The sequence below is a fragment of the Sminthopsis crassicaudata genome, chromosome 3 (genome assembly GCF_048593235.1).
Source record: "Sminthopsis crassicaudata isolate SCR6 chromosome 3, ASM4859323v1, whole genome shotgun sequence".
Lineage (NCBI taxonomy): Eukaryota > Metazoa > Chordata > Mammalia > Dasyuromorphia > Dasyuridae > Sminthopsis > Sminthopsis crassicaudata.
The window spans coordinates 304,728,158-304,751,509 of NC_133619.1; the positions used below are offsets into that span (position 1 = coordinate 304,728,158).

The 23,352-nt window shown below is 33.5% G+C and overlaps 1 protein-coding gene and 1 long non-coding RNA gene across 2 annotated transcripts in view; one reads left to right on the top strand and one right to left on the bottom strand.

The window, feature by feature from the left end:
* Positions 1-413: 413 nt before the first annotated feature.
* LOC141559522 (uncharacterized) lies at positions 414-11,352 on the bottom strand. The gene is made up of 3 exons (XR_012487458.1): positions 10,993-11,352; positions 9,816-9,879; positions 414-600 (listed from the first exon to the last, which is right to left on the bottom strand). It is a non-coding gene; the product is annotated as an uncharacterized LOC141559522 (long non-coding RNA).
* Positions 11,353-11,413: 61 nt separating this feature from the next.
* Positions 11,414-23,352, top strand: part of ZPLD1 (zona pellucida like domain containing 1) — a 106,466-nt gene continuing 94,527 nt past the window's right edge. The window contains 3 exon segments of the mRNA XM_074301077.1: positions 11,414-11,570; positions 16,121-16,186; positions 21,284-21,373. The gene's annotated coding sequence lies outside the window, so the exon portion shown is untranslated.

Here is a 23,352-nt window from a genome sequence, read left to right on the forward strand (position 1 = left end):
TCTTGGCAAAAATTCTATAATATTTTGCCATTTCCTTTTCTAGCTCATTTTTCAGGTAGGGGAAACTGAGAGAAATGGAATTAAGTAACATGCCTAGAATCACACAGCTAGTTTGGTGTCTGAGGCCAGATTTGAACTCAGGGAGATGAGTCTTCCTGACTCCTGGCTTAGTACTTTATCCACCTCACCATCTAGCTGCATCATTTCTCAAATAACTTACAACGAAGTGTTACACATATTTTAAAGAGGCTATTACAAAGTAAAATTCACTGACTGAGGTTTCAAAAGATCTGGATTCTAGTTCAAACTTCTCTGATTCTAAAAGACCTTGGGCAAGATCTTTTATGATAACTAATAAATTTATGATAACTTATGATATCTTATATGATAACCTGTGAAAGAGTATACCCATATGCAGATAGAGAGTAATATAATTTTTTCTTATCATTTTGTTTACTATGTCACTTGAGGATTAATGCTTTTTGTTGTCCTTTGGCTTCTGGTGAAGGTAAATACATTGATAGGAGTTCATGATCTATGATTATGATTTGGTGCTGATCCACAGAATATTTCACATTTGGGGTAGTTTTTCTTAGAGTCCTGTGTGAAAAAAGGAGTATACCAGGAGTTACAATTTGGATTTTGTCTGAGATTCTTGAATCTACAGTGTCTAATGATAGCGTGTTAATACTGTAGGAACTAGCTTTTATTCTATTTAACTGCTAGTTTCTGTTTGGGATGTTTATCCGGGGTAGGTTGTCATAAACTCCTGTTGCTTTAGGCAAGTTCTTATGCGAACCAGGCATGCACAATATGCACCTTTTCCAAAATCATTTGGAAGGCTACCTAAAATTTATATTAAAATATGAACATCCTGACTGATTTTCAATTCTGCTTTTCTAAGATACAAGAGTAAAGAAGAAAATACTCCAAAAGAGAAAAACAGTCTTTTATTCCCAAGCCTAGAAGACATTGTGTCATAAATATATAATCATTCTACTGGCAGAGATTTAGGCTGAATGATTGTTTAAAACAAGAGAAAAACAATGGGTACACCCAACTACAAAATACATTCTAAGAATTTTGATCTTTGAGAAATCAGTATTCATAGAATTATAATTCATAGACTCCTATTAGGATTAAAAGACACATTTAAACCAATCCCAACATGAGACACAATATTTTCTACCACATCACCAAGTGGTTGTCTAGATTCCACGAGAAGACTCAGTGATGGAGAACTTATGATCTCCTATACTACTTTAGACTAACTCTAGATATTAGAAGACTTTTCATTGAATCTACATCTTTTTGATGGGACCAAGCAAAACAAAATTACTCTTCTATAAATGGTGGTCATTCAAATATTTGAAGACATGTCATAGTCAACATAAATTTTTTTCTTTTTCTAGGCTAGATATACATAACTCCTTTAACTAGTTCTCATATGATAAGGCTGTGAGTTCTCTCATCCCCTGGTTGCTCTCCTTAGTACTCACTTGAGCCCTAGATGAGGTCCAATTAAGGCAAATTAGAAAGAAACTCATTTCTCTCATTCTAGAGACTCTGAATATTGTAATGCCTTTCATTAGCTTCGTAAGCTACCACATTGGACTGTTGCTTTCCCTTGATTAGTAAACCAGTCTACTAAAAGATCCAGATTGTTTTTTAAATATGAACAAATTTCTAGCACTTTTTCCTCATCCTGATCTTATACAGTTGATTTTCCTAAAAACAAGTATAGGAATTAATATTTTAGTTTGAGGTAATTTTGATAGATCAGTGATAGTCTCATCAACTCTTCACTGCTTCTTATGTAATGAGACCTTTCATCTCTACCAAAAATGAGACAATGGGCTCTGGGACAGGCGTTGTTACACTCAATGTGTCCAAAAACAGAACTCTTTTTTCCTCTTTAAATCTTCCCCTCCCCCTACCTTCCCTATTATAGTAGAGGGTAACCCCATGGAAGTCATGATTACTATGTTTAACCATCGGTCCAGTCCCTCAGACTCAAAAATCAGGAGTCATCCTGACTTTTTTATTATCTCTCACCCCCATATCCTAGCAAGGCCTGTGACTTTCACCTCTATAGTATTTCTTGAATATACTTTCTCCTTTCCTCTGACACTGCCAACTATTCTAGTGTAGGTATTCATCACTTATGGCTTTTTGAGAAGTCCCTTATCTTTTACATAAAACCCTCCTCAGTCACTAAATTCTAATTTCTCCTGCATATAGTTTGCTTTATATATATTATTTCCTATGCATAGTATGCTTTGTATGTTGTATTTGCATGTTGTCTTCCCTATTAGTTTCCCTAAGCTCTTTGAAGGCAGAGATGGATTGTCTTTTGATGTTTTTGTTTTTGTTTTTGTTTTTGTTTTTGTTTTTGTTTTTTTATATCCAGTGCTTGGCACATAGTAGGCACTTAAAATATTTGTTGACTAAAATCCTTGAAAACAGTAACTTTGTCTTCTCCAGTTCTATTCTTTTATGGTAACCAGTAGAATGCTTTGCATACTCTAAGCTGCATTCAATTAAATTCAACAAACATTCATTAAACACTTACTATGGGAAAACCACTGTGCTTTGTGTTAGGGTTATAAAAATAGAGGCAACAAAGAGTTTAAAAACTAATTCAAGAAAGTTAGAATTCTTATACATGGGAAAGTGAGATAAACACAAAACCAGGAGGATTAGACACAATGGTATGAAAAATTTGAGGAGAGGCAGATCACATGGGAAGAATATTAAGATAAAACTGTAGAGAATATGGCACCAGAGTTGGTTCTTGAAAAAAAGAAATCAGAGAATTACAATCTCTCAGAATTGGAAGAGATCTCTGAAATCATCTTCTTCAGCCAATCCCTAAATAAAAAGTGACATCTCCTGTGTCACTTAACCACTACTTGAATATCTTCAGTGAAGGAAAATATACTCCTTCCCGACTTTGTCCTTTGTGCTGGGGAAATACTTTCACAACAGGGGGAACCTGTTGTGCTTCTGTTTCTTATTTCAGATGGATTGTCGTTGTCTACGTATTTAGTGAGCTGGTAACTGATTTTGGAGCATTCTACATAAACTTCCTGCTTTCAGTCTCAGTGTATTGAGTCATTGTTCAGGTCTTTCCCCTGGGAGTTACATAATGAAAAATAGTATCTATACATGTATGTAAGTTATATATGTATGCATATATATATATATATTTATAGGACGCCTAATATTAAACTGCCCCTATTACTCATAAATCTTCAGGCAGGATCATATACTAAAGACTGACTCTGCAAGTAGATTGGAATTGTAAGATAAAATGACATATAATCACTATAGTATGTCTACACAGTGCAAAAACAAAGCAATATAAAACCAAAAATAACTGGCCAATTCAATAACTTTTTTAATCAATCAAAACTACTCTTTGACAGTGAGTAGAGAAACATGATGAGCAACAAATCATTCTCTCTTTGTCAATCTCTCTGTATAAATAAAGAATACACACACACACACATATATATATTCACATTCACATGCATATATACACACATACCTACCTATGTATGTATGTATGTATATATATACTTATATATATATATATATACACACATATATATATATCCTTTCCATTAATTATTTTAGTATATTATGGATTATTCCAAGATCAAAATTTTAATCTTTTCTGAATAACACAGCTTCTGTGCTTACAGTTTTCATTGATTTTGAAGTGTGATCTGAGTATGGAAAAGCTTATATATGGATGTTATTTATCTAAAGTTAACAGCATCTCCCAAACTGATAACATCTGGCATTGTATTTTGTCTTGATACCATTATTAATGATGACTATTAAAGTTGACTACTTACTGTTTTATAAATCTTGTTTACTAAAGGATACTGATGAGAAATGCATTTAGTTCTTGAGTTTGTCCCAAAGGAATTGTCATCCTACTGAGCTCTTCTGATAGTATGTACTTTTCCAAAAACAAACAGGGTGATGGCAAGAGCTCATTTGGTTTAATATTCCTTTGCATGGTGAGGAACAGCGTTTTGCCCTGACCATATTATAAAAATTCTTGTGAGTCAAAGGATTATATTTTTAAGACCTTAAGACCCAAAGAAGTAATCTAAACTCTTCATTTTGTAGATGAGGAAATAATATATCCAAATCTCTTAAGGCTAAAAAATTCATTTATAAGATCCTCTTCAGCCAGTTTTCAAATAGTAATTGCTTCTGTGGCATTCCTTGGATCAGGGATTCTCAAACTACAGCCTGCGGGCCAGATGCGGCCTGCTGAGGGCGTTTATGCAGCCAGCCTGGTTATGGCAAATGGGCTGAGGGGCGGAGACAGTGTGAGTTTTTGTTCTTACTATAATCCAGCCCTCCGACAGTCTGAAGGACAGTGAACTGGCCCCTATTTAAAAAGTTTGAGGACCACTGAGTCCTAAACCATACTTTGAAGATTTTCAGTGAAGGAAATCACAGTCCCTACCAATGTTAGCTTTTGTATTCTGAAACCACTTTTGAAACTGGAGTATTAACAGGAAACTCATGTGTTCCTGTCCTTCCAAATAGATTGCTATTGTCCACATATTTAGTGAGGTAGTAACTGATTTTAAAGCATTGTACATAAACTTTTTGAGACCTGCTTTCAGGTTCAGGGTATTGAAGTGCCAAGAAAATCACAGTTATTCAGAGACAACATCAGGATTTGAACTCAATTCTTGTAGCTCCAAAATTTATAAGGATTCTTTAAAGTACATAACACTTTTACTAGGTTAAAACAATTAAACGAAGGAATGATCTCCTAACTGCCAGTGCTTTTATGATCACACATATAGAAGAGATATTCTGATTTTCTTTCTAGGAAAGTTTCTGCTGGTGAGTTGAACAATTACAATAATGTGCTGGTGACCATTTATGGGCTTCATAGTTGATATTCAAAATGGGTATTGTTCTTCTTTATAGTAATATAGTATCCAAACATGAGGGAGGAACAGTTATTATGGTTAAAATCAGAATCACACATTCTATGTTGTGAATGAAGACTTTGGATCTTTTTACACTGATGTTTTGAACAAGCCATGGATTAAATGTCTGATCTCCTCTCTATCTTCCCATGGATACAGTCTGAGGAGACATGTACTTCCCCTTTCTTTTTTTAAATCTCCTACCACTTTTCATCTTTTTAACCCTATCTAGCTCATTCTTAGCATTGTCCTATGCCCACCATCCTCTAATTTTTCTTCCACTATGATCTCTGGAATCCTATTTTATTGTTCACAAACTCTTTTTCATGATTGAGTCATAAGAAATGGTCCAAAATATAAAATGGGGTAAATTGGTATAAAATGGGACAAATTGGTACAGTGCATCAGAATTGTCAGGAAGACTTACATTCAAATTCTGCCTGAGATATAGTAGCTGTGAAATCCTGTATAAGTCATTTAACCTCATTTTGCCTCCATTTCCTCATTAGTAAAATGAAGAGATTGGACTTAATGACCTAAAGGATCCTTTCTATCTCTAAATCTATGGTTCTTGTATGATCAGGGAAGAATATGGGCTAATTGTATGAAAAGAATGAAGAATAAAGAATGGACAACCTAATTGGTATCTCTGAAATAATGTTAAGACCTTCAGTACACTAGATAAATCCTTTGTGGAGTATTTGTGGAAAGACATGAAAAAGAATTGCTCAAGATGCTAACTAGATTGGTTGGATTCTGTATTGTGTATGGCAGGCCTATACTTATGAGGTCTCAGATACACTGAAATATCAAAGTAAATCACCAATATTGATTAGGTCTGCTTTATTGTTGTTGTTTATAGTCATTTTAGTCATGTCTGATTCTTCATGACTCCATTTGGGATTTTCTTGGCAAAAATACTAGAGTGGTTTTGAATTTTTTTTCTCTAATTCATTTCACAGATGAGGAAACTGAGGCAAAAAGGGTTAAGTGATTTGCCCAGAGTCATTCAGCTACTAAGTGTCTGAGGCAAGATTTGAAGTCTTCCATTATGCCACTCTAGCTGCCCTAAGTCTGTTATCCAGTGACTATTTTATGCAGTGTATCTTCTCTTCAAACTTAATTTTTTTATACTTAACAAGTTTGGATTTATTAAAGCAGGAGAATAAGTGCCAAAATTGAAAGCAAGGACCTACTCTACTGGTGTGCCCTATGAACAACAACATTATGCCTTGGGATATTTATGACAGAAACCTCTTACCTATGTTTGTTGTGTCTTCCTTCATAGGTGTTGCATACTTTATTATTCTGACAAAGGTGTTTGATTCAGGAATTCCACTGTCTCAGAAAACTATCTAATTTTCCCCAAAATTTTTATCTACTAATCAATTCTTATTTCCCTAATTTAAGTCTTTACACTTGATAAACAGAAGTATATATAGAATGATTTAACATATGTATGTGTGTATATTTGTGTCTAATGGGCAATTGTTTCTATTTTTGGCCAAAAATCCTGGGATTTTCCCCTCCTTGATTGATTTTTGTTTTGTTTAGGTAAAAGAGACTATTCTTTACCTCAATTCTTACATAACCTTAAAACCTAATTGGATGTTGCCTTAGTCGAAGTGAGAACCCAAAGACCTTAGTTTAAAAGGCCAAGGATTCCTACTACATCCAGGGCCATTTATCCAATAATCCTGATCTATATCTTGTTCCTGGACCCAAATGGCTCATGAGGAGAAGGTTGACTCCCTCACTTAAGTACAATTCACTTAATGTCATTGTATTACCTGCCTGATGTCATAGTTGTCTTCCAGAACAAAATACAAATAATAACCACAAGCCATCTATATGATGGGAGTAAGGAAGAAAAAAAAAGGGGGAAAAAGAAAGTTATATGATAGCTTTTTTATTTATTTAGAAGGAATAGTAAGTTGTATACGATAGATTTACAATTTCATGTACAATTTTTTCTTCTAATATGTTATGGAAATGATTTTTTTATTTCTTAACTTTGGAATAAAATAAATATTAGAAAAAATATTTATTTATCTTTGCTGAGGCAATTGGGGTTAAGTGACTTGCCCAGGATCACACAGCTAGGAAGTATTAAGTGTCTGGAGCCAGATTTTAACTTGACTTCACTCCTGACTTCAGAGCTGGTACTCTATCCACTGCACCACCTAGCTGTTCCAATAAAATAGATTTTTTTAAAAACTGAAAGGTTGTCACATGTTTTGGACATGTTTTGTTTAGACCCAGACAGCAGAACATGAATAGTGTGTAGAAATAACTGAGATGCAGATTTGTACTTCATGTAAGGAAAAACTTTCTAACAATTGTATCTATCCATAAGTGGAATAGATTAGCTTAGAAAATAGTTTGTTCCTTGTCACAGTAAGTCTTCCAGTAGAAGATATATGACTTCTTGTTAGATATATTCTAGAAAGGGATTTTGCTCATGTTTGATTTCAGGGGTCCCTTCCAATTCTGAAATTCTATGATTCACATGTAGAAACATACAGGTCTGGTACAATTGATTATCTCTTGCACAAATTATTCTTGGGAACTCATTATACCTGTATAAAACTCATTTTCCGGCCTACTGATTATCCTCAGAAAAGCATAGTTTTAATGTCTCCTGTTCTGTTTTTAATTCCCTAGTTGATAGTCAAGAGATTTTTCTGCACTTGGGGTGATTTATATTTATTCTTTTATCTTGATGGTATATTGATCTGGTTGAGCATACCTTCCAGGAGAATATGGAGGTATCAACAATCTAACTTGTTCAGGGAGCTACTAGGCATTTATAGACTCACTTCCACACAAGAGATGTTAGTCTTTATGTTTTGTTATTAAGTATTTACTTAAGATGTTGATTTGAGAAATCTGTACAGAAGGCAAATGTGGATTTCTTTCCCTTTTCTTTCTTTAACTATGAGGGTTATTTTTTTTTAATCTTCTAAATTTATTGTATCTCATATTTCTTATTAGGAGATAAAATCCAAAGAACTATAAAACAGATGTTTCTTGACAAAAGAAGAGAATAAAATCTGTGTATATTTCTTTAACTCAGAAGATAAATAACAACTTCTATTTTTTCATCCAAATAATCATTGCATCACTCACTCTGCTTCAGAAGTGTAATATGCTCCTGATAGCTTGAATGAGGGTATCTTTCAGCTACCTAACACTCATCTTCAGAAATAGTGAAATCAGGAAACCACTTAGGATATAATAACCCCTCTATGAGAGTCCTTTCTCAGAAATAGAAGATTTGTGTTCAGCACCTACAAGTGTGTAGGAAACCTGTTTAGTAGGAATCTGTCCCTGATATTTGAACACTAAATGATTTCTTGTTCCAGAAAAATTGACTACACATGAGTGAGTTGAGAAAGAAAGTTGCAGGAATGAGTAAAAGCAAAATGATGAGATGAGAATACTAGATAATTGAAAATTTTCAAAATATAAAAATCTATACTTTACATACGAAAGGTGGAATTCTTTGACTTAGTTAACATTTGTACGAAGACAAACATATCTCAAAAAGGAACAAAAGGAAGGAAGTAGATCAAAGTTACAAAATCTTCTTTTGTATTTTTTCTTGCATGTATTATCTGGGGATGAGAGAACAATAGAACTTATCATCTGGCAAAATAATGCAGAATAGTTATAAATGCTTGCTTCTCTTAGTCACAGATTTTATAGTGAAAACATGAGATTGTTGTTAAAACAAATGACTACAACCAATTGAAACTCATTTCATGGTATACACTTTGCACACTTTAACTCATTACCCCACACAGAAATATATGTATTTGCATTTTTTGTAATAAAACTGTCTCAAGTAGTGTGGATTTGGGATTCTTCATATATAGTAGTTTCAGTGTTATTTCTTGGTTTCTTATGAGGATTATTCATGAATGAATGAAAACCCATTTATTAACTACTCACTTAGTATCAAGCACTGTACTAAACTCTGGGGATATAAATTTTAAAAAGCAAAACAAAATACTAGATAATTCCTGTTGTCTAGGAGTTCACATTTATTGGGGGAAAACAATGCATAAAGGAAGGGAAATGAGACCAGAAAGCCTAAGGGTGGACAGTTAGAGAAGGACAGAAAGACTCAGGGATCCTTAGATTGTCAATAAGTCAAATGGCAATATCTAAGGGTCTGTAGGATGTAGAGGTGAGGCAAAGGTGATCCTCTATGTCACCAGAATGAACAAAGAGGTTGGTGATTATCACCTCATTCAAAAGGTGTGAATAGTCAAACAAACCTGGAACAGTTCTAGGAAACCTTAATAATGATTATTTTCTATAATAAATTGTGGTAGTCAGACTTAAATTAGCTCTAACAGAGATAGATGAGGCGATATATGTCTTTTTCCAATTATTAATTAATATGAACAATTCCTGTGATTGCTGGTAGTCTTTATTTTTTATTTATATTCTTTTAAAATGAATTAAAAGTATAAATAGAAGGAAAAAACTTAGAAAATACACAAGGAAAATGGGAGAGAAAAATGGCCATGTTACTTTCATTTGACTTTAGAAGTGTCATGTCTAGTAGGCATGCTCTGTTTCATGGTCACACACTGTATACCAGTAAGCCTAGATATCTATTTTCCAAATATGCAAATGTGTCCAATTTTCTGAAAGAGTTTCATGGATTAGGTTATATTCATCACCAGTACTGGAAAAAAAAAACAATTCAAAAAGATTCACCTAGATTATATTCTTGAATCTTTACACTTTAATCAGAAATAAACTCTCATAAATGAATGGGGTCCTGCCTATTTTTCTATACTCAATTTGACATAAATATGAACTTAGAATTGATACCTTCTTTGGTCATCTCTTGATTGATCAAAAAGCTGTGTGACAGTGTTTCAGGGCTGAGTTATCCCTTGACAAAAGATAAAATAAGTGAAAATTGGTCATTAGTGTCTCTCCATTCTTTTTCTCTCCTTTCTTTAAGATGGCAAGGTAGATACAGTATTTGACCCAGAGTCAAGAAGATCTGAATTCAAATATGACCTCAAGACACTTAAATAGACTTAGCTATGTGACTCTGGACAAGTGATTTAATTTCTGTTTGTATATGTTGCATCAACTGTAAAATAGGGATAATTAATAGTATCTACCTCACAGGCTTGCTGTAAGAACCAAATGAGCTAATATTTTAAAAAATGCTTTAGAAACTTAAAAATGCTAACTACTATTCATTATTATTATGAAAGAAAAAAGATTATTAATAACCAATTATTAATTTTGTTATCCTGGTTTTTTCTCTTTTGACTTCCTCATTCAAAGCCCAGTCCTTGTGAAGGACAAGGTTATCCATGAAATTGGTCTAATCCTTGGGGAATATTCTCTTCAGTTTTAGGCAGGACTCATCCAATTAGGAGAACTTGCTTCCAATTAAAGCATAAATAGAATCTAACATAAGTGAATTCCAACATTAACCTCATGCCCTTGAAACCACATTGTTCAACTTGAGTGGTTGAGTGGAGATAGATGCTTTTGTTCAGGTAGCTGGAAGCAGCAGAGTCTCATGATCAATCCATGTCCCCAAGCAGGACATGGGTTTTGGCCCATCTCCTCGTCTACCCCCTCATTAATTGTTCACTAGTTGGATTTGATCTCCACTTGTTAGGGTAACTCACCTTTCCAAAGATATTTAAACATTTGAGGACCTCCATGGTCTTTTGTCTTTGGTTACTGAAAGAGACCACTGACCATCAACTTATTGATTATTTTAAGCCTAATTTTATTTATTTATATATATATATATATGTATATATATATATATATACATATACGTATATGTATATATATATATATACATATACGTATATGTATATATATATATGTAATATATTATTAGTTATTTAGAAGCTCAGGCTTTTCATCTGTCTCAATTATTATTAAATTATAATAATTTGTTAAATTCCTCTTAAATGTGAAGCATGGTGGTAGGAACTAAGGATACCAAAAAAAAAGGTGTAAAAGGCCTTACCTTTAAGGAACTTATGCTCTTCTTTCAGTATCACTTTTTTTTTTTTTAATAATTAGTATTGTCAAACTGACCCTTCCTTACTCTGTTCAGAGAAAGGTGAGCTGATTAACTCACTGAAGGATGTCATGAGGTGTTTCCTTAAATCAAAATCTTTAAGTTATCAGATGTTCAACTTATTATGAGATCAGTTCTACTTTAGTATTTCCCCTAAGGAAGTGGATATTTTCTGTCTTAATTGTCTTGACTTAGATCTTCTGAGGGAATGCCAAAGACACTTTTCAAACAATTTCCTATTTTATCCCAGAATTCATTCAATTATGGCTGCCCTTCTGAGTAAATGAAAGATTATTGCTGAACTGGTTAGATTCTCAGAGGGCTTAGTTAGTATTCTGATCATTAGAATGGTGAATAGCAGAATTCTAGTGTAGTGTCTACATCAGAGAGAGAAGGTTGAACTAGATGGCATCTGAGGTTTTTTGCAGCTCTATGAGAAATGCTGAACTGGAGAAGCCTAAAAAATGATAATAATGTTTAGTATTTTCATAGTAATATCTTATTAGATATAACAACACATTGAGGTAGATATTACAAGTATTATTATTTCTATTTGACAAAGAAACTGAAGCTTAGCCTGGCTAAAGTTCACACAGTTAATTAGAGGCCGAGTCAGAGCCAGAGTCAAAACCTAGGATTCTTTACTCTTAGAAGAGTGGTTATTGCTTGTACAAAGCAGAGATATCTTTCAGTGGCAGTTTTACTGTAATAGCTTGGTTTGCTGTGGAGATTAAATAGCCAGAGTTTTACTGCCCAAATTAAATAGAGAAATAGATAGAGCAGCTATTTTGTCTGTTAAAGTTTAGTATAGTATCATGTAGATGCATGGATGGGCTCTCAAATATAAGGTTTTTTTTTTAATCAACAATTTTTACAGTGGAAACCAGATGGAAAAAACACATATTTGTTGTTTTGAGATGAGTTTTCCTTCTTTGGATATTCCTATTACCATTGCTTCATCACTTTTTACGTTAAGTAAAGAGTATCTTTGTGATATATTCATTTTTCCTAGTGCTCAGCCTATTAAGCAATTTTATTTATGAAACCTAGATTTTAAAAATGACATATTTTAAGACCTCTAATGATGTAATTTTCCTAGGGGAAAATGAATATCTTCTCAAATTTGTTGAGTACTTATTATTTTTATTACTGTATTCATTAGGCATTATGCCTTATTTTTATTACTGTATTCACTAGGCATTGTGAAAATCATATGGTCCTTGACTTTATTAATCACTGTAATTTGCTTGAGCTCCCTTACTCTCCCAGAAGAGCCCTGACTGACCTGGGAATTGGAATCAGCTAAGCAAGAGATGAAATTGAGCATTCCTTAAGCTGGGCATATTGGAAATTCTTTGGAGTTTTGTGCATGAGAAATGCCTTGTAGTAGGATACTAAATACACAGCTCCCCCTGTTATCCCAATAACCAACTCAGACTGATTCATAACAATTCTCAGTTCGAAAAACAATTTAGCCCAGAGATGACTTGGTAAGACCATATGCGATTATACCATCCCCCTTTGTGATTTTTGTCTTTATTATCCCTGCTGCCTAGGCCCACTAGGAGCTCAGTTCTAACTGTTTCCATGTGTACATGTCCTTCTGCTTAGGAGGAATAAAGCCATGGACACAACCTAATTGTTTTTCTTAGATTGAACTCTGAGGGGAAAATTGACAGCCTATATTGTGACTTTGGTCCCAGTAAGGAAATGGGGAGGAAAGAGTTAATGATCAGTATTCTTATCCAGTATTTGTACATTTCTATATGACAAAGTCATAACAAAGAGAATGTAACTAGGATCTTCTAATAGACTTCAAAATTTTTCTCTTCATTTAATTATCTTGGCTCATCATGGAGCCATTTTTTTCTGATAGTAACTTTCCTATCCAAAGTTAACATATCACCTTCCAGGTTTGATAAAGTTATTTTTTGTAATATGCAAAGAAATTCATGTCAAGATGTTGCATAATACTTAAGAACTGTCTATACTCTCCTTCAGTGACAGCTACTTTTCATAAGACAAAGGATAAATGTACAACTCTTACTTAGGACCTGAGATGAATGAAGCATAATGAATTATTGTGATGACCTGGTACTCACTCTGTGAATTATGTAGTGGACAATTAGCAAATTGACCAGATCTCACCAAAATACACAAAAAAGCCAAAAATACTATATAGTATTAAAAAGTTTAAAAGTAATTTTAAAAAGTAGCAAAAGAAAAATCCCTATCTCAGATGAGATGGTAAAATCATCTTGCAGAATTCTATAGGCTTTAGAAAGAAGTGATCTCTTAGTATAATGGAAAACAGTAAACATTATTTTGTTCTGGTGTGTACAATACAAGTATTGGTCTCTGTCTTAAGAACATTTGAGAGTCCTCTTTAAGGGAGGGAGCTGTCACATTATTCCAGCAAAGACAGGAGAGTTGATTAGAATAATTTTTCTATCATTTTTCAGTCTTGCTTTTGACAATGACTTGCCGGAAATACAGACCACACTTTCAGTGCTTTTATTGGCAAATAGTGTCATATTGGTGAGCTGATACAGTAATTGCACTTTAATAGCCTTGAGCTCTCCCTCCGATTTACAAGTATTCTAAATTTAATGCTTTTGATTAAGAGAATTGTTTCCAGAAATGGGAGTGCCTAAGTAATCCAAGAAACAAGGAAATGCCTTAGAAGCCTGGGGATGATTTAAAAGCTATCTCAAAATTATTCAATACCATACCAGATATCCTAGCAAAGTCAGTTCCCAGAATTAATAATCAGTAACTGGAATGAAAAGATAGCACTATAAATGCTATCATCAAAATCAATCCTTTGTTCAAAGTGTCTAAGAATATAACTATAGTCTGTTCTGTATACGGTAAGGACTAAATAATGTTGTTTGGGGGAGGAAAGCTTTAAGAGCATTTAATCTCTATTTAAATGATGTAATTATCCCTGTGCAATCATGTTCAAATTTTTTAAAAAAGATTTAAAAGTATATGTTAAAAATTAGAATATAAATTATCTGTGCAGTTATACATAAAATAAATATATCTGCAATTATGTAACAAATACAGAATAAGTATTTCCAGTAAAGCTTTTAAAATAATCAAACACTATTTCCTTTGAGGTCACTTTTCCCTTCTATGTTCTACTAAGTCTAACTTTAGATCATCCCTATAAATTGCTATTACTTATCCTGTTTTGCTGATTTGATGGAGACAAGAACTATTTGATATAGACATGCCGATTTCATGATTTTTATGATAAACTTGATCCTTGAGAGGAAAATAGATTGATAAAAAAATACATTTGGGGACTTTGCTTACAGGGTCATTATGACTTATGTTTGTGTTGTTTTGAGCATCAGTTTGTTGTTGAGTCATTTTCAGTAAGTGTTTGACTCATTAAGATTCCATTTGGGATTTTCTTGGCGAAGATAATGGAATGGTATTCCATTTCCTTCTCCAACTCATTTTCCAGATGAAGAAATTGCAGCAAACAGGATTAAGTGACTGGTGCCACATAACTAGTGTCTGAGACCAGATTTGAACTGAGGAAGATGAGTCTTTTTGACCCAGACATAGTATTCTTTCCATTGTGCCACCCATCTGCCTGTATTGGGCATTAGTCAGTCATTAAATATTTATTAAGTACTTACTATAAGCCAGGCACTGTCCTAAGAATATCAGGAAAAGTAGGCAAGGGACAAGCAGGTCTTCAACATTAACTCCTTTATTACTACACAACTATATTGAACTAATTCCATTTTAATTTTCCATAGCATGTGAAAACCATAGCTTCATATGCAAAAAAAAAATCGGTACATTTCCTAACATTAATTAAACTATACCTCCATATGTAAAAAAATTACATATCTTAATATTAATTAAACTACAGCACTTTCTAGCATATATATAGCACAAACTCCTTAACTAAAATGTTTTAAATAGCATTGATGAGATAGGGTATGGAGAGAGAGCTCTTTTAGGAAATCATTGTATGAAACAAATATGGAAATTGAGTTCATTCAATTAAGAAATTTTAGGGTCAAAGAAGAATATTTCTTTTATTTTATGGAATGTTGAATGCTCTCTCGTTATGGTCACTTAATTCTGTTTGCCTCAGTCTCCTCATCTGTAAAATGAGCTGGAGAAGAAAATGGCAAACCACTCCAGTATCTTTGCCAAGAAAACCTTAAATAGAACCTTGAGGAGTCAGACATGATTGAAAATGACCAGTCAACAAACTGATGCCCAATACTACACAAGCACAGGGACAAATAAGTTATAATGACTTTGTAGTAACCTTATAGCTGAAGGGTCAATACCAGATGGTCAAGGATTGTTTCCAATGGCTGTTTTTGTCAAGTCAACCTGGGAAGAACGTTTTGACAGTTTATAATATGGAGATATCACATCTGCCTAACTGCATTACAGATCTTGTATGACATAAATTTTATGACTTTAATTATACTAGTAGGAATCTATCTTTTAAATAACACGATAAAAATGATTAGAGTAAGTATAGATAGATAGCATCTAGAAAGCATCTTGGTTTGTCATGGAAGTTCCTGTAAGTCTAGCAATCCAATGACAGAATAATTTTTGTTGTCTGGTTAATGATGAAACCAATTCTGCCAATTCCTTTATTCATTTCTTCAAGAAAGAGCTGTCTTTCAATTTAATTGTGATTTCTTTATATCTTCTGATTTACTTAGTAGTGAAAATGTCAATGTTTTTGTGGCTTAGTTCTCCCAGGATTATATAAATTTCTATATCATTAGAAAAAGTTCAGATGTTAAAGGGAAAAAAACAACAACAAAAACCATGTGATTCTAAGTAGCTAATTGGATCAATCTGAAGAGCTACCCATTTTGAGCACTGAAATGTTGAGGGGGAACAAAAGAATCTGGGTCCCATAGAAGGTTTAAGATATCTTATTATTTTCTAGTCTTGTAAGTACTGGACAAGAAATACCAGTGCTAGATGTATGGTGACACAATGAAAGTAGCTAGCATGTATAATATTATTTGAGTCTTCCCAGACTATGAAGATGGAATCTATTATTCTCATTTTACAGATGAGAACACTGAGGCCGAAGAAGTAAATGATTATCCCAGCGTGACACAGAGAGCAAGTGATTAAGGCAAGATTTGAGTTCACATCTTCTATCTCCAAATTCACCACTCTGTGAACTGTGCCACTTACCTGCACAAAGGCACAGTCTTATTATTAGAAAAGAGAACAGCAAAAGATCTGTGTTCAGAACAACTTGTGAAAGCACAGCTATAGAAATTACAGAAATGCTTTTCTTCTGTGATGACAGTAAGAGCTCTTTTGTCACTTAGTGTGACATTGTTATTGAGTAGTAGATAGTTCATCCTTCAGTGCCATTTGGCATTTTGTGCAGCTCTGACCCTGTGAGGTGAAAGAAGTATTTGCAATAAGAAGATGTGGTTTATTTACGAACAGTCTTAGAAGATTTACACTATTTGTAATTGCCTTGCTTGGTAAGGTACCATCTTCACTGCCAGGGCTGGGGAGGGAGGTATTGCATATTCAGAAGGATGCAAGGGAACTTTAGGCTTTCAACTTTCTAGTCTTTTATTATTAGGAAAACATTTCAGTTTAAATATTTATAATATTTTGGCACTAACATTTAAATACCATTTGATTGTTTACAAAGCATTTTTTATAATCTATCCCAATGGAGTCTTACTATAACGCTCCGAAGAAATGGGGTTACAGATAACTATCTCCATTTTATAGATTAGGAAAGTCAGGCTAAAACAAGTTAAATAATTTCCCCAAAGTTATGAAGCCAGAAAGTGATGAAACTGGACTTCACACATCTAGGTCTTCTCATTCCACATCCAGAGCACTTTTCAATATACCACTAGAGCCAATACAAGCTATGAAAATTTAAAATGAATCCTAAATCTCAGACTGTACCTTGGAATGTCCTGGCTATATGATCTCAAGGAGCAGGGAAGTAAGGAATGGATGCTGATTTCTATAATATAAATTAAATTATATAGAAATATATTAAATAGAAATATATATATGCTATATATATATTTCTATAATATAAGTTAAATAATTACCTCATAAGAAAGTCCATTAGAATGATTTTAGAGATCCAGAAACAAGAATAGCTTTTAATGCTGACAAAATCCTTATGTGGCTTCTAGAATGTATTGAAAATTAAAACAACTTACCTTTTCACACAGCACTATTTACAAAATACTTTCAATTATCATATACCAAATTATCCTCCCAATAACTTCTGTTGTTAGTGCAATTATCTCACTTGATCCTCTTTACAATCTTTTTGAGAAATCACTGCACATGTTATTAACTTCAATTTACAAATTAGAAAAATGGAAATCAAAGAAATTATTATACCTAGTCATGCAGCCATTAAGTGGTATAACTGAAATTCAACCCCAAATCATCTGACTTCAAATGTAATTTGCTTTCCACTACACCATCAGAGCACATAAAATTATAGGTACATAAAAAGATCCCCACATCTAGAAAAGGGGATATACAAGCAATTTTAATTCCTCAATATCCCTGCCCCTCTTTTATTTCAAAGCTAAGAAAACAAGCACCAAGAGTTGGTATCAATTTAGCCAAATATAGAGAGCTAATAAGGAACCACGCTGACAATCATACTCAGGTCTTCTAAACCAAATCTAGTACATTTTACATTCCACTTTAATCACTGAAAAAGATGCCAAACATCAAAATTAATATTGAAAACTTCATCAATTATCAACATTTTGGAATATATTGTCATTTTTAACAACTATTTCAGTTGTCTTTTGGCTATTTGGCATCATGTAAGTACAATGTACATTTTTTTACTTTATAGGAAATCTTCCTAGAAAATAATACCTAATCTTGTCAATCTTCTTACTTAAAAGATAATTTGTTATACATCATATATATATATACATATATATATATATAATCTCATATGTGTATATCTATCTATTTATCTGTCTTTCCACATAGAGACAAATTCATAGGATTTTTAAAAAAGTACACCTGTAGAGGGCTGGAACTCTGGAGAAGTATATTTGAAACAAGGTATTAACTCAGTGGAATTAATGAGATAATGGTTCTCTAGTTCACATATATACTTAGTACTTAGTATGGTGATGTAATGGTTCTCTAAGTTCACATATACTCAGTATGTTGTAATGATGTAATTATAATAAGGTATATAATGGCTAAGAAGGACTGGAAGATAGACATTCTATCTTTGACCAGCCTCTGTGGTGGCTGTCCTGCCTCCTGCACTCCTGCACTAGATCAAGGCTGCTCCTGAGGTCCTCCAGAAAGCTGACCCAGACATTACAGAAATCCAAAGTAATTTGCTTATGGTCACACTGCTAATTAGGCTAAGATTCTAATTCGTGTCCTCTGACTACAGAACTGATTTTCCATATCATCACAGTGCTTTTTTTGACTGTAAACCCTCATTACATTCTTTTCTTAAATACAACATGGGATTACTGTGGAAATAATCATAATGTCAAACTAATGCACCTGCAATGATAAAGCATCCAACTCATTAAGTGAGACCCCCACCTTGTCAACATCTTGTCCTCTTGTGAATATTATGTCTCCTGTTTCATGTTTGCTTTTGGAGCTAGTAAGAAGCACAGGGATAAACCAACTTTCATTTTCTATGTATGGGGCATGTCCATACTTTATGATAAAAACCGCATGCTTTGTAGTTCAGCATCATTTTGTAAACAAGACCTACAAGAGCTTGACGATTAATTAAGCATCATGAAACCCCTGTGGACCAGACAGGGATGATTAGCTTCATTTTCCAGCTGGAGAAATTTAGTCAGTTATGTGATGCTGCAGAACTTGGAAAAAAATTGGGAACAGTTACCCTACATTTCCTAGAATAAGGTTTTTCCCCCCCTAGGTTAATGCTTCCTCCAGAAAACTGAGCTATATTACCGCCTTTCCTTTGCTATGGAATGTTCATCATGCCTTTTTCTCTTTCTGAACAAATAAAACTCCTCAGACTTTCACTTCTGGTGCTATTGGATACTGCTGAATATTTTATACAGCTTAAAGTATTTCCCAATATACTTGGATAAAGGGGCAAGTTTTCAGAAAAAGTCAAAGTAACTGGAAAACAAGTGACTACTTGTTATAACCTTAAAGGACCTAGCATCTTTGATTTTTCTCTTTAAATTTAGGGGAATAAATGGCTTTGCTATTTATTAAATTTAAAAACTAGACAAATAACAAATGGTTTTGGCAATAAAATGGCTGTCTGATTTTTGCCTAATCGAAGGGCTATAATGAAATTTCTGTTTATAGCTATCCAACCTGTACAGTGGACAGATTGCAGTGATATTCAATATTTATGAAAGCCTTGTTTTTGAAAAGGATAGATGCTAATAATTTTTCCCGTAAATAAAAGAATTTGTTAATTACTACACAAATGTGTTGCACTTCTCTCTTCTATCTCCAATATATTAGGGTCACAGCCAATATGTGTTCAAAGTGAAATCTGAAAAATGCTTGCAAATATCTACTTTGAAAGTTCTTATATAATGAAAAATGTACTTTGTGCTCCTGTAGAAATCGTTAAAACTGTAGTCACTGTCAATATAATTAGGAAGGAATGAAAGAGGTTTTATAGGATGGTTTTATGCTTTTAGTAAGAGTGCTTAACCACACAAAAGCAAGAAACTTTGTATTAATGGTGTCTGAAAAATCAGTATGTTCATGTATATAATTTTTACTCAAGGGTAAAACAAACATGAATATAATTATTTATTTGTCTGACATCCCCTTTTATCACACACACTCAAACATGTGTAGACACAAACACACATTCAAACCTTCATTTATTTAATTCAGAAAAGAGTATCCACCGTCACTAGAAATAGAAGGCAATGCAAGTACCTCCTGGATGTTTCATTATGTGTATATATGTTTGTGTTGTTTATTATTTAACAATAATTTTAATGCCATTCTACTGTATAAGGGAAGGTATTGGGTCTAGGGGACAGAGCAGGGGGCTAGTTGTCAGAGATCCGTTCTGCTACTAACACTCTGGCTCATGACCAGTTAAATTGACCAGTCCCATTGCCTTTTTCAATAGGAAATTGAGAGAACAAATGCCATTTGAGAGCCCTAGTGGATGAAATTCCATTTTACAAAAGTGTAAGGTTGGTGCTATTGAGGAATGAGCTTTTTCCCCAGTAACCATTACAATTAAATAGCAGTTTGTGTTATATAAATCCACACCAAGCTCTTCTATCTTTATAGCTGTCAACCAGGCGTAACAACGGATGAACCAAAGCTTTGCTATGACCCAAGAATTTTGAAAAGATGTTCCCTGTGGCACCATGAATCACAAGTTACCACTCATCTCTCCATTTATAATAATAGATTAAATGGGTAGATGTCTCAAATACAGCTCAAGCCATACTAAGATCCAAAGATTAGGGGCAAAAATGTGTGTGTGTGTGTGTGTGTGTGTGTGTTTGGTGGGAGGGGTTGAACCAAGAGAGAAGATCCAAACAAAAGCGGACTTTATGAAATAGGTTCAATTTCTATCAGTTCCATGCTCACAATTGAGTCCTGTTGGCTTTGTTTGCATTGATGGGCTGTGTGTAATTATGATCCCAAAAGATAGCAGCATTCATGATACTTTTTTTTTTTTTTTGGAGTATGATGTTAGCCTAGCACTTTCATCTTTCACAAAGCACAGCAGGACATTGATAACCTTGCAGATTAGCTCTTGATCCTCTCTGAGTTCTGGGGGGGTTTGTTTTTGTTTTTGTTTTTTCCCTAGGCACACAGATAAACAAGCTAGGGCCTGAATGATGAATTCATATTGATGGCTTTCTTCACACGGATCTCCCAAGATATTTGTATAGAATAATCCTGGAGATCAAAAGCAGGTGGGGAGGATTGACGGTGGGAGGGTGGAGAAAGAGACTGAAAGCCAGGCCTATCAAGAACAAGCTCAGGTTTCATCCTGGTGATGATTAGCCTTATAAAATATTTTGAGACCTGTCACATTTTCCCATCTAAAATCCAGGTGTGTCTATGGTGTCTTTCTGTGGTGTGTGTGTGTGTGTGTGTGTGTGTGTGTGTGTGTGTGTGTGTGTGTGTAGTGTGCATGCTTAAAGCTTTCTCATAATGAGCATCTCTTTCCTCATTTGAGGAATCATAGTTTTTTTTTTTTTTGAAAAAGGTTGGTGGGCTGATCATTGGGACACTTGATCACATGCAGCAGTGCAGGATACATGGAGTACAGCTGACTCCACAGCAACAGGGAATTGGGGTAAGTATGTTTCATAAAAACCACCTAAATCAATTTCAAATGTTGCCATCTTGGTAAAGTGAGGAATGCATTTTTGTTTTCGTAATTTATTTTGGCAAAGTAACCTTATGAAAAATGGTCCTGATGAGTGTGCTGTCTATCATTGGTGGGCAAGGATTGAATTAAATTGTGACTTCAAAAAAATCCAAACAAATAAGCAAAAGAACTCTAAAATCTACCCATGTTTAGGTGTGGAAAGAAGAAAGCAATTTTTAAAAAATGTACTCTAATGCCAAATATTTAATTTCAGTAGTGACTGCATCATTAGTATCTTTCTTCAACCTTAGGGTAGCTAACTGTTGCAGATTAAAGAGAAAATAAGATTTTCCATATTATTTTATTATTTCCTCCATGAAACAATCCTTTCCACCTTCTGATGCCAGTTCCCACAGGAACTCCATTGATTGAGTAAAATAGGCAATATAATATAATAATATAAGAATTTTTTTTATCAGGGTTCCATCAAAAGAGCATGGCTAATTAAAAGCCACATCATTTCTCATTATAAAGATGATATGATTGAAGAGAATTATAATTTTACTTTTTAGTGAAAAATTTATTAATGATGGCCTTTGAATATTGATACTGTATTGACTTCATCAAACTATGGATTTTATCATGCAGTTCAGAAGAAATCTTGTTTTCATTTGCTAGAGAAGACCTTATGGGAAATAGATCATTTTTGGTATGTAGGATATTGATGGAAATGAAGGCTTAGTTCTTTAGGCCCGAATCATATGCTCTGGATAACAATATATTTTGTATTTTATATCATCACGCTTTTTGTTTCATTTTTATTTGCTGACTTTTTCAATTCATTTTAAAGTCTAAATCAATTGGGCAATCCAAGATGGGGCTAATCCTAAAAACAGTTTAAAAGAATTTTGTTTTTAGGAAAGACTACATTCGAATCACAGCTAATTTTTTCCAAATAGTTGACTTGACTAAGATTTTTTTCACCTTTATCCAATTTGCATTTTGTAACAATAAAATTTTAAAGTTTAATGTTTGACATGAATGATGTTTAGAAATGCCTGTGAGAAATAAGCTTTTTTCCACTTTTACTTGAGATCCTTTCTTAACAGAAAAACTATAAACATGCAACTGTATTGTCTTTTTAAAGATTTTAAGAAATCTCCTGATAATATTCTTAAAATAAAATATTATGAGCATTATTGGTTGACAGCCACATAGCTTTTAGTAACTAGATAACTGCTACAAAATTGAACATTTATTTCTAGCTATTTAATTTTTTTCTTCCAAAAAAACAAGGTTGCAGTGATTCAGAGATAATAAATGATGGCTGTTTTATGTTAGTAAACCTTCTTTTAAAGGTAACTTTCAAACAGATGGCTGGAGCATAATCCATTTAGTTATGGCATAAAAGAGTTATTCACTAAAGATTTATATTTATGTTGCCTCTTCAAAAGCTTAAGAGGAATCATTAAAATAGAATTATAATCATTTGGATCATTTTTAGGTATGTAATTATTGAAATCTGGTTTCACAGAACTGTTGGGAATATAGCATTTTGGATAATTTATCTATCTCAATCAGTCCTTTGTAAAATCTCCATGAGAAATAGTAATTGGGCCAAGGTCACAATAATATTTTGCAATTTTTTGTTTTCCTTAAAGACTAGTATGATTAGTAACTTCACTGCTTTATTGCTCTTAGGATATCAAGAAATACTGTAATGAATAAAAGTATAGACTGATTTTTGCAGACTTGGAGACCACTATTATTTTATCTTTATTTGCTTTCATGAAAGAGAGAGAGAACATCATCATAATGTCATTTGGTCTTTAAAACTGGGAGTTTGAGGACTAATAGGTATAAAAGTGAAGTAATTCCTTTTTCATCGTATTTACCAAAATTATTGATCTACAATATCACATAGAGGACAGCAATATCTTTTGCTTGGTTAATAATTCTTATTG